Below are 12,950 nucleotides of genomic sequence, written 5' to 3'. Positions count from 1 at the left end.
AGAATGTTAGAAAGATTTTCCAGGTAGTCTATAGCCACACACAACGAAAACTGTTGTAGAATTGCCAATAGTCTCTCAGACATTTCCCTTGTTTTGACTGTTACTCGTGGGTTTAGACTACCTGCGAGTGCTTGTGCTATTCTCATTTCTTGGAAACTTTGCTCCTTCTTCAAAGTTTCCAAAAATGAGTAGAAGTTAGGATGTGGTTTTCCAATTGTATGATTGAAGGAGTTATGCCACCCCTCAATGGCATTGTTTGTTTTGGCCTCTCCCTCTAAACAACTCGTGTAGCAGTTCCACCACTCCACATGGAATCGTGGCTTCCTCCTGCGACCCGATCTGCTTAGGTGTCCAATCCATGTGTCCTCAAAATAATTTAGAATGGGTGCCAATTTTTCCTCGTTACTCGTATAATAAACAGATTCCATAATTGCAGTGTAGTACTCGTCCACACTATCGGGAGGAACAAAACAAAGTGCAGTTAATTTTTTTAGTTCAAACTGTAGTTTGCTATCCCGAGAATATTCTGCAACTAGGGATGTTTTCTGTAGTTTACGCCAAAATGCCTGCGAAAAATGGAAAAAACATCCCTGAATTTGGGTATCCGTGTACGTTTTAGTGATCACATTGATCATGCTCAATTCGAAATCAATAATAATTTTTCGAGGACTTGCAGATGTTTTACTTTTAATCACTGATAAAAGTTCAGTGTATGTTCCAGAAGTCTTATCAGGTAGCAAACTATACACTAAGGGAATAACACTATTGTTAATTTTAGCATGTATAGTGTAAATTTGAGTGAAAGGATGGGGTGTACTTTTAAACGTCCCATCCATCATCCAAATTTCACTACTTTCTAACTTAGCAAGGTTACGTGGGGTACTAAAAATAAGAATACGTTTCTGAGGGTTTTCGTTGTCATGCAGAAGGAAAGGTTCATCAGAAAAAGAAATAGAAAGATCATGAGGAATTCTAATGTCAGAGAATGTATGTGGTGTAGACAATTGAATGTTACTTGCCTGCTTTTGTCTCTGAATAATTCTTCTCAAATTGGGTATTATAGGCATGTTACTAGCAACATGACTGGGGACATGCTGTGCAACCTCCCTTAAAATTGATCCTGTAGAATCATTGGAGGTGCTTGCAATAGCTTTCATCTCATTTATTGTCTCTCTGATTTCTACATCCATTGCAGAGGCAGAGTGGTTATGTTCTGTGGTTTTCACAACCAAATTATCAACAGTAACCGCTCTGCCACTGCAATGGGTAGTGTAGTATTGCACGCACCTCCAATGATTTCTAGTTAAACTTATTCTTTCCTTACTATATATGTATCCACCATGGTTTAACAAATTTTTGCCCTTCCTGGATTTAATGAAGTTGGCTGCTCCAAGGCTAGACATTATCTGAAAAAAGGAGGAAAGATAAAAAAATTAGCCTGATATAATTTAATATTTTTTAAAAACATAACATTTACTCCATCCATTATTTTGCCTACTGATGCACCTTCATGGAGTAAGATTAGTAAATTGTTACCCCTACACTATCAAACACTTTCTCTACTGATGCACCTTTATGGAGTTAGAATAGTAAATTGATACCCCTACACTATCCAACACTTTCCCTACTGCTGCACCTTCCTGGAGTTAGAATAGTAAATTGATACCCCTACACTATCCAACACTTTCCCTACTGCTGCACCTTCCTGGAGTTAGAATAGTAAATTGATACCCCTACACTATCAAACACTTTCCCTACTGATGCACCTTCCTGGAGTTAGAATAGTAAATTGATACCCCTACACTATCCAACACTTTCCCTACTGGTGCACCTTCCTGGAGTTAGAATAGTAAATTGATACCCCTACACTATCCAACACTTACCCTACTGATGCACCTTCCTGGAGTTAGAATAGTAAATTGATACCCCTACACTATCCAACACATTCCCTACTGATGCACCTTTCTGGAGTTAGAATAGTAAATTGCACCCCTTCACCATCCAACACTTTCCCTACTGCTGCACCTTTCTGGAGTTAGAATAGTAAATTGTTACCCCTACACTATCCAACACTTTCCCTACTGCTGCACCTTCCTGGAGTTAGAATAGTAAATTGCACCCCTTCACCATCCAACACTTTCCCTACTGCTGCACCTTCCTGGAGTTAGAATAGTAAATTGATACCCCTACACTGTCCAACACTTACCCTACTGATGCACCTTCCTGGAGTTAGAATAGTAAATTGATACCCCTACACTATCCAACACATTCCCTACTGATGCACCTTTCTGGAGTTAGAATAGTAAATTGCACCCCTTCACCATCCAACACTTTCCCTACTGCTGAACCTTTCTGGAGTTAGAATAGTAAATTGTTACCCCTACACTATCCAACACTTTCCCTACTGCTGCACCTTCCTGGAGTTAGAATAGTAAATTGATACCCCTACACTATCCAACACTTACCCTACTGATGCACCTTCCTGGAGTTAGAATAGTAAATTGATACCCCTACACTATCCAACACATTCCCTACTGATGCACCTTTCTGGAGTTAGAATAGTAAATTGCACCCCTTCACCATCCAACACTTTCCCTACTGCTGCACCTTTCTGGAGTTAGAATAGTAAATTGTTACCCCTACACTATCCAACACTTTCCCTACTGCTGCACCTTCCTGGAGTTAGAATAGTAAATTGCACCCCTTCACCATCCAACACTTTCCCTACTGCTGCACCTTCCTGGAGTTAGAATAGAAAATTGTTACCCCTACACTATCCAACACTTTCCCTACTGCTGCACCTTCCTGGAGTTAGAATAGAAAATTGTTACCCCTACACTATCCAACACTTTCCCTACTGCTGCACCTTCCAGGAGTTAGAATAGTAAATTGTTACCCCTACACTATCCAACACTTTCCCTACTGCTGCACCTTCATGGAGTTAGAATAGTAAATTGTTACCCCTACACTATCCAACACTTTCCCTACTGATGCACCTTCCTGGAGTTAGAATAGAAAATTGTTACCCCTACACTATCCAACACTTTCCCTACTGCTGCACCTTCCAGGAGTTAGAATAGTAAATTGTTACCCCTACACTATCCAACACTTTCCCTACTGCTGCACCTTCCTGGAGTTAGAATAGTAAATTGCACCCCTTCACCATCCAACACTTTCCCTACTGCTGCACCTTCCTGGAGTTAGAATAGTAAATTGATACCCCTACACTATCCAACACTTACCCTACTGATGCACCTTCCTGGAGTTAGAATAGTAAATTGATACCCCTACACTATCCAACACATTCCCTACTGATGCACCTTTCTGGAGTTAGAATAGTAAATTGCACCCCTTCACCATCCAACACTTTCCCTACTGCTGAACCTTTCTGGAGTTAGAATAGTAAATTGTTACCCCTACACTATCCAACACTTTCCCTACTGCTGCACCTTCCTGGAGTTAGAATAGTAAATTGCACCCCTTCACCATCCAACACTTTCCCTACTGCTGCACCTTCCTGGAGTTAGAATAGAAAATTGTTACCCCTACACTATCCAACACTTTCCCTACTGCTGCACCTTCCTGGAGTTAGAATAGAAAATTGTTACCCCTACACTATCCAACACTTTCCCTACTGCTGCACCTTCCAGGAGTTAGAATAGTAAATTGTTACCCCTACACTATCCAACACTTTCCCTACTGCTGCACCTTTATGGAGTTAGAATAGTAAATTGTTACCCCTACACTATCCAACACTTTCCCTACTGATGCACCTTCCTGGAGTTAGAATAGAAAATTGTTACCCCTACACTATCCAACACTTTCCCTACTGCTGCACCTTCCAGGAGTTAGAATAGTAAATTGTTACCCCTACACTATCCAACACTTTCCCTACTGCTGCACCTTCCTGGAGTTAGAATAGTAAATTGTTACCCCTACACTATCCAACACATTCCCTACTGCTGCACCTTCATGGAGTTAGAATAGTAAATTGTTACCCCTACACTATCCAACACTTTCCCTACTGATGCACCTTCCTGGAGTTAGAATAGAAAATTGATACCCCTACACTATCCAACACTTTCCCTACTGATGCACCTTCCTGGAGTTAGAATAGTAAATTAATACCCCTACACTATCCAACACTTTCTCTACTGATGCACCTTCCTGGAGTTAGAATAGTAAATTGTTACTACTACACTATCCAACACTTTCCCTACTGATGCACCTTCCTGGAGTTAGAATAGTAAATTGTTACCCCTACACTATCCAACATTTTCCCTACTGCTGCCCCTTCCTGGATTTTGAATAGTAAATTGTTACCTCTACAGCATGGTACATTTTAAAAACTGCTGCACCTTACAATGTTGGTTGAAATTACCTTTTTCTTTCGAAATTGCTTTTCTTGCTGACTCTTGTTCAGTGGTATTGGTGTGTAGGCTTGTGTAGACACTTAAGAGGTGATTTGTTGTGGAATGGATACATTAATGTCTGGAAAAGTGATAAAAGAAAAAAATTTGATAACAGAACGAAGTTGAGAAATGCTTTTTTTTTAATTTTTCAAAAAAGATTGCAGATGTGATATAAGTTGCAGCACATAACAATTTCCGTAATGGTAAACCATCCTTTACACATGAAATATAACTCTGAAATGGGGAAATGTAATCATAATTGCATTGATTTTTTTGGGAAAACTTTAGCAATGTGATAGTTAGTCTACTATTTTGAAGGTTAAGAACCCGTGCTGTAAATAAATACCTTGTTTTGTAGAACTCGCTTTTCAGGATGAGGTGGCTGAATATGATTTCCTTTGTTGACTCAAGATTTTAGTTGTGATTTAAAATTGTTTTCTTTGGGTAAAAAAAAGAGGATAAAAAGTTAATTAACGGTGGTTAGAAATGTTGAAACTGAGTATCTTTAAAATAATACTGAAGTACATTATAACTTGTACTACATGACACTGTCCTAATCAATGCACCTTACTGAAGTAGAAATAGAGATATGTACCCCTACACTAAACAGAAATATCCCTAATGTTGCTCATTTCTAGAGTAGAAATAGTATATTGTTTCTCTAAACTATCCATTACTTTTCAAAGTAGGTACGTTAGAGGAGGAATAATTGCAAAAGGAAGGATTAATAATGTATAGTAATAATATAATGGAAAAGGTAACATACCTTTTCCAGTAGTTTTTTTGTTTTTCGTGCCTTTAACCTGATGCTTGTAGGAGGTTAAAGTTTTTGGGGGGAACAGATGTTCACTGGTGGGAAAAAAAAAAAATTAAATAATTGTTCCTTTGTCAACGTTGGTTTGCAAAAAAAAAGAAAATATAAAAACCATTTGTAATATGAAAAAGGAGCATGAGTAACAATTGGTGAGAGTAAACATACTGCACATATGATGCACTTTTCAAAAAAAACATAACAGGTAATTTCGAAACTATTACTAAATTAGTAAAATGCAGAACATTCATGGACTTAGAATAGAAATATTTGCCCTAGTAATATGAAACGCTTTTGCAGATGTGGTAACTAACTGAAGTCTTATTAGAAATTGTTACTCCAGCATCATGGTAATATTTCGTTTATTATGTGATGAGATTGAGTATTAATAAAAAACACCTTTGCCATACATGACTTTAGGAAATTTTTCAAAAATTTTTTTACAAGTAAAACCATTACACATAAATAACATTTACCTGAACTATTGAGTTTGTCAGTCGTTAACGTGGTGGGGGTGACCAAATAGGTTCAGCTATTGTGGAATGTCAAAATCTTCCGATTTTCTGGTTCTGGAAAATAAAATACTTGTTTTAATTTTGTGTTTAATTTTATTGATAATATATTGGAAACAGTACATTTGTAAAGTTTTTAATATTAATTAAAAATATATTTTTTGTGGCTTAAGAAAATATATTTTTCTAAAAACTAACGTTTAGAAATATATTAATAACTTACTAGTAGTTGTTCTGTTGTTATGCTTTCACGAGTGAATTCCGTGCTCTCTCTGAGGAGGTCGCAGTGCAGGTGACAGAGGGTCAGCTTATTACGTCTGCTCTCTCTGCTAGTTGATAATCAACTGAGTGCAAAATGGTGTCTCCCTTGTATTTATAAGTTTTACTCTGTGTCACTATTAATTTTATAAAAAACTGCGTTCGATGTGTTTTTTTTAATGCTTTGTTTTGCTGTGGAAAATGTTAATTTAAAAATGCTTTTTAACAAATATTGTTTTCATTCATTTGCTCCGTTTTGGCATCCATTTTGGAACATGTCTTTTGGTATTGTTTACATAGAAACTGTGGTAGGACAAGTTTTACAAGTGAGATGGGTAAAATGGCGCCTATGTGTATGTGTGTTATGTTTTAGTTGGTTTACTTACTTTGCGATCTAATCATGTAAAAAATGTGTTTGTTCTGTTATTTATTTTTTCGTTATTTTTAAAAAACTTAGTAATGTGTGAAAACGGATTTTTGGTGGGATTTTGAGTATTGATTTTAATACTCGAGTATTAATTTTAATACTCGAGTATTAATTTGGTAATGCGTTTCAGTAGATTTACGCTCAGTTGTTCTCCACATTTTAATACACTTCCCCACCCTAAAACCCCTAATTTTCCTGCATCCCGTGCCAGATTTTATTGTACTTTTAATTAAAAAAAAAAAAAAATCGCGTTGTAATGGTATGCGTTGTAAGAGATTTCGTTGTAACAGCACTTTTCAGTATTTTGATAGGTTTTGCGTTGTAAGAGTATTCGTTGTAAAGTTATGCGTTGTAGTAGTACTAGCGTTGTAAAAAATGCGTTGTAAAGGTATGCGTTGTAATAGCATGCGTTGTAACGTCATACATCCGTACACAGGGAATAAGAGAGTCCAAGGCCGTGCCAATCCAAGTGCAGAATGCATCATACCCACCGTCCACATCAGAGAAGAGGGGTAGGGGTGTTTTTCCTAATAAAAGGTAGAAATCTTCAAGTTTTAATTTACACCACTGGCGGGACAGAGATGTTTTATTCAGTGCCACGAAAAGAGGATCTGCCACAGGGAGAACTGCTTTCACCAGCATATGATCTGTCCAAGACAGCTGAACAGGGTGGCATAAAGTAATCTCCTCTAAGGAGGTAAAAAACGGGTCAAGTATGTGACCACCGGAATGGGAGGGGGACATCACTCTCTGTGTGAGCTGCAAAGCTTCCAGATCTGCTAGACAGCTCTTAATGGAAGATTGGGAAGGACAGTCAAAGTGCAAATTGAGGTCACCGACCACATTAAAATTAGCACAGCCAAGAGCTTCTACACTAATGACGTCCGGGAGAGCAGCCCTAAAGGCCGCATCGCAGCCCGGAGGCCGATATATTAAAAGACCTGAGAAGCTAAAGCAATGAGACAGAGAGATTCTAAAACGAGCACATTCACAACCTGGAAGTTTTAATTCTTTCCATTCACAAGGAAAGCGCCGTTTCACCGCCATTGCAATTCCACCACCTCTCGAACCGCGATTGAGAGTTACCACGGTATAGTCAGGGGGGAAGGCAAGGTTTAAAATCGCAGTGTCAGCGTCTTGTAGCCATGTCTCAGTCATAAAAAACACATCAGGGGAGTCATTGGTGACCATGTCAAAGATCTCCGCCTGATGTTTGACCAGAGATCTGACATTTAGGCTATATATGCTGGCTGCATTCCCCTCCGACGCGCTGATCTGCCGAGATGAAATATGGCTGGAGCGAACGCGAGATGGGGGCGGCAGGTGCCAGCAGCAACAAGTGCACCGATAAGGGCCCCTTAGTGGTGCTACAGGCGGGAGTGGACAGACGAAGCAAAGGTCACGTACGGCCAGTAAATCAGCTCTACCGTACCTGAAAGACGGAGTAGCCATAGTGAAGATGTAAGAGTCTGCCGCACCCCGCACTTCCTTAGCGCTGACGAGCGCAGACGGGCAGGACTCTGGCTTGACTCAGGCGCGAGTCAGGCGCTACCGCTGCGCGTCACCGCTGCGCGCCAATGCGAGCTTTAAATAGGCAAAGAGGAGGCACAGCGGCGCTGGAGCGCTAACCCCCGAACCCAGGATGTGCCAATAGCCCTCTGCAAGATGGCGGCGGCGCGTCACGTGACCCCGTGAGCCCGGACCCGCAAAGTGCGGTGCTAAAAACTATTATGGTGCGAGTAAGGGCCAGGGGGGGGGCGCAGCTTTCATAAAAGCAGGGACACAAAACCAAAATGAAATAAAATACCAAAACAGGGATGTTTTAAAAGTTTCTTAAGCAAGCCACGACAATGCGCGCAGCGCGAAACACTCACGCAACGTGGTAGTCACCTTTACAAGGCTGACCCACCTGCCCACTCACCTTAAATAGGCAAAGAGGCGGCACAGCGGCGCTGGAGCGCTAACCCCCGAACCCAGGATGTGCCAATAGCCCTCTGCAAGATGGCGGCGGCGCGTCACGTGACCCCGTGAGCCCGGACCCGCAAAGTGCGGTGCTAAAAACTATTATGGTGCGAGTAAGGGCCAGGGGGGGGGCGCAGCTTTCATAAAAGCAGGGACACAAAACCAAAATGAAATAAAATACCAAAACAGGGATGTTTTTAAAAGTTTCTTAAGCAAGCCACGACAATGCGCGCAGCGCGAAACCCTCACGCAACGTATTAATGAGTATTAATAGTTAAACATAACAAATATATGGCAATTAATATTAATATTAATTCAATAACATAATTTGTTATATTTATAACACAATCTTTATAGGACAAGAATGCAATTGGCATAGGGGTTTTGGGTAGGGAAGTGTAGTAATACTCAGATATTTGTTTTAATACCTGAGTATTCATATTTAAACATTAAAATACATGTTAATTAATATTAATTAATTTAAAACAATTTTAAATAATTGTAACACTAACTTTTAGGGACGGGATGCATGGGATATAGGGGTACTGGGTGGGGAAGTGTATTAATACTACGGTTTTAATTTAAATATGTGAGTAATCATATTTAAACATTATAGTTTATGTTCATTAATATTAATAATATTTAATTGAAATATTTTTAAGAACTGTTACACTAACTTCGAGGGACAGGCTGCAAGGGATATAGGGGTACTTAGTGGGGAAATGTATTAATACTCATTTATTAATTTTAATACCTGCATATTAATATGTAAATATTAAAATATATGGTGATTGAGATTCATTCTTTGAAATATTTTTAAATAATTGGAATCTGAAAGATGCATGGAGAAGCACTGCACGGGATGGTTTAAAGCCAAGTTTAAACCCCTGCATAGTGCTCCTGCATGCATCTCTCTGAGAAATGCATGCAGGAGCACTGCACAGGACGGTTTAAAGCGAAGTTATAGGCATGAAGACGGCACGTATAACCATGTCCCATCTAGCACAATGTGCGCTCACTGACGAAGACAGGTGAGTGTTTCCATTCACTGATAACGCACTATCCGGGAAGTCCTGAAATATAAGGCATCCATATATATTCCTTTGGTCCTGACGAAGGCCATAGACCTGTAGAAGCTGTTCCAGGGTGAAACACGTCAACCCGACCACTGGATGATGAGGACCAGTGACTCATCCACTAAACCCCTCTTTTTTTTAGACTTATCCCTATCCTATTCTTTTTACCCAATAAAAATTCACCTACAGGATAGGGGATAATTTTAATTCACTTAGCACTGTTGACATCCAGACAGTTTCCCTCAAGAAGGAGGTTTTGATGTCATTGCAGAACAGGGACACTCAAGACATGAACCGATGATGACGCTACCCACTGAACCACACTAAGCGGAGATTACTAGTTTTGAGATTTATGTGGTTTATTCTCCCCCCTTTCTCATAGATACACAGTATCTCTTGGAAGCTGAACGGATCTCTGCTTCTTCCTCCCTGCATACTTTTGATTTGTTCCATTATTGTTGGTTCTGAAAAAAGAAAATAGAAAAAAGTATAAGAATTAATTTTTACTGTATTTTTTTTCCTTTGTTATTTTGCCTGCTAAGAGAAGGATTCCTTTTTTGTTATTTGGGCCACACTACATGCCCAGTTAAACTCACATTTTTATTGTCTTATCTTGTTAACCTTAAATGAAATGTTGTTAGTTATGCTAGGAAAAAGTGAAATTGCTCTGGTTTGGCTTTTTGAAGGAAGGAAATGGCAGTTGGATTTTCTCCTTTCAAATAGGTTTTCCTGGATGGTGAAAAATTATGTTACTTTGTTATCTGTTTGAAGATAGAAAGATGACATTTGTGAATTGTTTTCTTTTTTAAATTGTGGTAAATTGCTTGTGTTTTCTATGTTTTTCACTTTACTTACGTCAAAAATGGTGATTTCTGTGGAGAATTTGTTCTGCAATTTGTAGAATTTAATCTGTTTTTGTTGGTAGATGCATCTCTTTGAATAAGTCAAAAATAGGTCGATTTTTTTCCATATTTTAAGGGTTATTCTTTCCCCACCCCAACCACTGTGCAGTACCTGCCCTGCTCCCGGGCGGATTTAGAATAGTATTTTTACCCTCAAAGTCACTGTCCAGCCCCTGCCATGAGGTATGCCCCAGGCGGAGTTAGCATATACTTTATGCCCTTAAAGTATATGTCCAGGACCTATCCTGAGGTAACGATCCGGTGAAGTTAGGTTATTTATTTTTATCCTAACCACTATGTAGCACCTGTACTGAGAAAAGTCATATATTAAATACTATGTTTAACATAGTTAATTTCTTTTTTTAATTTAATTAAAAAGGGCCTCCTAAAGTCGGATTTAAAATACTCTGTATACGTTTCATACACTGACTTACATTAATAGGTTTCAAGTAAGTGCAGCTGGAAAAAGTTTTGCAGATAATTTGTAATTAATCTGTGAATGTAAAAAAAAAAATACATTTATATATGTTTATGGGATTTCACGGGTTAATATTAAAGGAGTTTTGTGTAAACGTCGTGCTCGCTTGTACTGATAGATGGTAGTCTCTAAACAGCAAACTGTTGTTGGTCTGGAACTGTTGCTGAATCATGAGTCACCAGCAAAGTCAGTTTTCGACTAATCACAAAATGAGAGACTGCTGAATTTATACGTTTTTTGGGTGGTATTCCATGATTCAAACAAAGATATGTTTTGGACTGTATTTTTTTAACGTGGTTTAGAATCTGACCAAATGTATATTTATTTCGTCTAGTGAAAAATGTATGTTTTCTTCCCTTTTCACATAGAGCAAGATCCATTTTAATTTGTGTCAGGCTGCACTAATAGGTTTGAAATAAAGGAAGGACTACGGTAAAAATGGAATGCATGGAAATGCGCTTATTTAGGTATTAGGTTTATGGTGATATGATTTTTTACTAATGTTTAATTGTGAAATAAGTTTTGAGAAATATTGCTGTGCTGCCTTATTTTCTGTGGTTTTTATCAATGAAATACATTTCAGAACGTTGTTCACATCTACTTCAATTTATGTGTTTTAATGGTATGTGTGGTTAAGGTACTTATAATGTACCCCTATGTATATGCGTGGTAGTGGCATGCGTGGTAGTGGCATACGTTGTACTGGTAGATTTATTGTATAGACCGCGTTTTAAAGGCATGCGTGGTAAAGGCATTCTTTGTGCCGTCATCCATCCGTTCACATGCACAGCTTCTTCGCAGGTGCCGGTTCTCTCTCCTAAGGTGTGGTTACCAGTGTCCTGACGATTGGAGTTGCTCCAGCCTCAGCCACATGCGTTAAGTCTTCTCTTTCTTGCTCGGGGATAGGAGCAGTCTCCTTGCTCCAGAGGGGCTATGATGGTGTCTCCTCTGTCCTTGGGCCTCCTCAGATGCAAAGCCTCCCTCATCTTGGTTGTAGCAGCATTTCTGGGTAACAGGCAACAACCCTGTCTTTTGTGCACAGCAGCCACTCCTGGCATACAGGGTCACCAAACTCACAAACGCTGCATACTAACGATGGCCCAGTCTATGTGGCACTTGCCTTTGCTACACTGTGGCCGCTCCTGGCATATGGGTCGCCAAACTCACAATGCTGCACACGGGAAATGGCCTGATTGATGAGGCCTTTGTCTTTTGTGCATGGTGGCCCCTCCTGGCATGCAGGGTTGCCAAACTCACAATGCTGCACAGGGGCAACGGCCCAATCGATGCAGCACTTGTCTTTGGTGCATAGCGGCCCCTCCTGGCATACAAGATTGCCAAACTCACAACGCTGCACACAGGTGATGGCCCGATTGATACAGCACTGCTACTCACACCTCGCCCAGGAGCCCCACACGTGGGGTTCCCTCTGGGCTTTGCTCTCTACAACACGCTCCTTTCCCTCACATGCACACTGGTCTTGGCAAGCTGGCTGGTACTGGTGCTCCAGACTCCAAGGCAGGTGATCTTGTTTTTTTTGGGTGATGCCCCTACACTCAAGCAGGGAGACTAGTAGGCTGTGACCCTAGCCCTAGTCACAGGCAGAAGTCTTGCAGAGCTTCCCCTCCTCATGCAGCCTGGCTGGTTGCTCGGCAGATGGCGAAGTTTGGGATCTCACACTCCCCTACTTATAGTTATTTTCCTGACAGAAAATAGATTTAGGGTCTAGACCTTTGAAGTTTTATGTTGGGGTTCTGCTTCTTTGATATGGACATCACTCCCCTTCATCCTTCCTATTGAATGAAGTCTTTCACAGCAGGTAGAACTCCGAAGCTGATTAACCCGCAACAAGTTTCATGGGAGTGACCAGAGTTCCCACCTGGATGTCAGATACAATAATATGTGCATCAAAGGTTAATCCTGGGCCCTCAGTCCTACCGCTTATGATTCTTTTATCCGCCCCATCTTCCTGAATCAAAGAGCCCTTTGAAAGGCACAGGGAGAGCCTGGCTCCCAATATTCAAGTGCTTGTCCCACACAGGTTACAGGAATGCAGCAGTGTACAGTTCTGTCTTGGGGCGATTCCTCCACTCTCATATTTTCACCAGGCAG

Source organism: Triturus cristatus, chromosome 9, assembly GCF_964204655.1.
Source record: "Triturus cristatus chromosome 9, aTriCri1.1, whole genome shotgun sequence".
In the NCBI taxonomy this organism is placed as follows: Eukaryota; Metazoa; Chordata; class Amphibia; order Caudata; family Salamandridae; genus Triturus; species Triturus cristatus.
The sequence above is the reverse complement of the archived record's forward strand: the minus strand, read 5'-3'. Positions refer to the sequence as shown.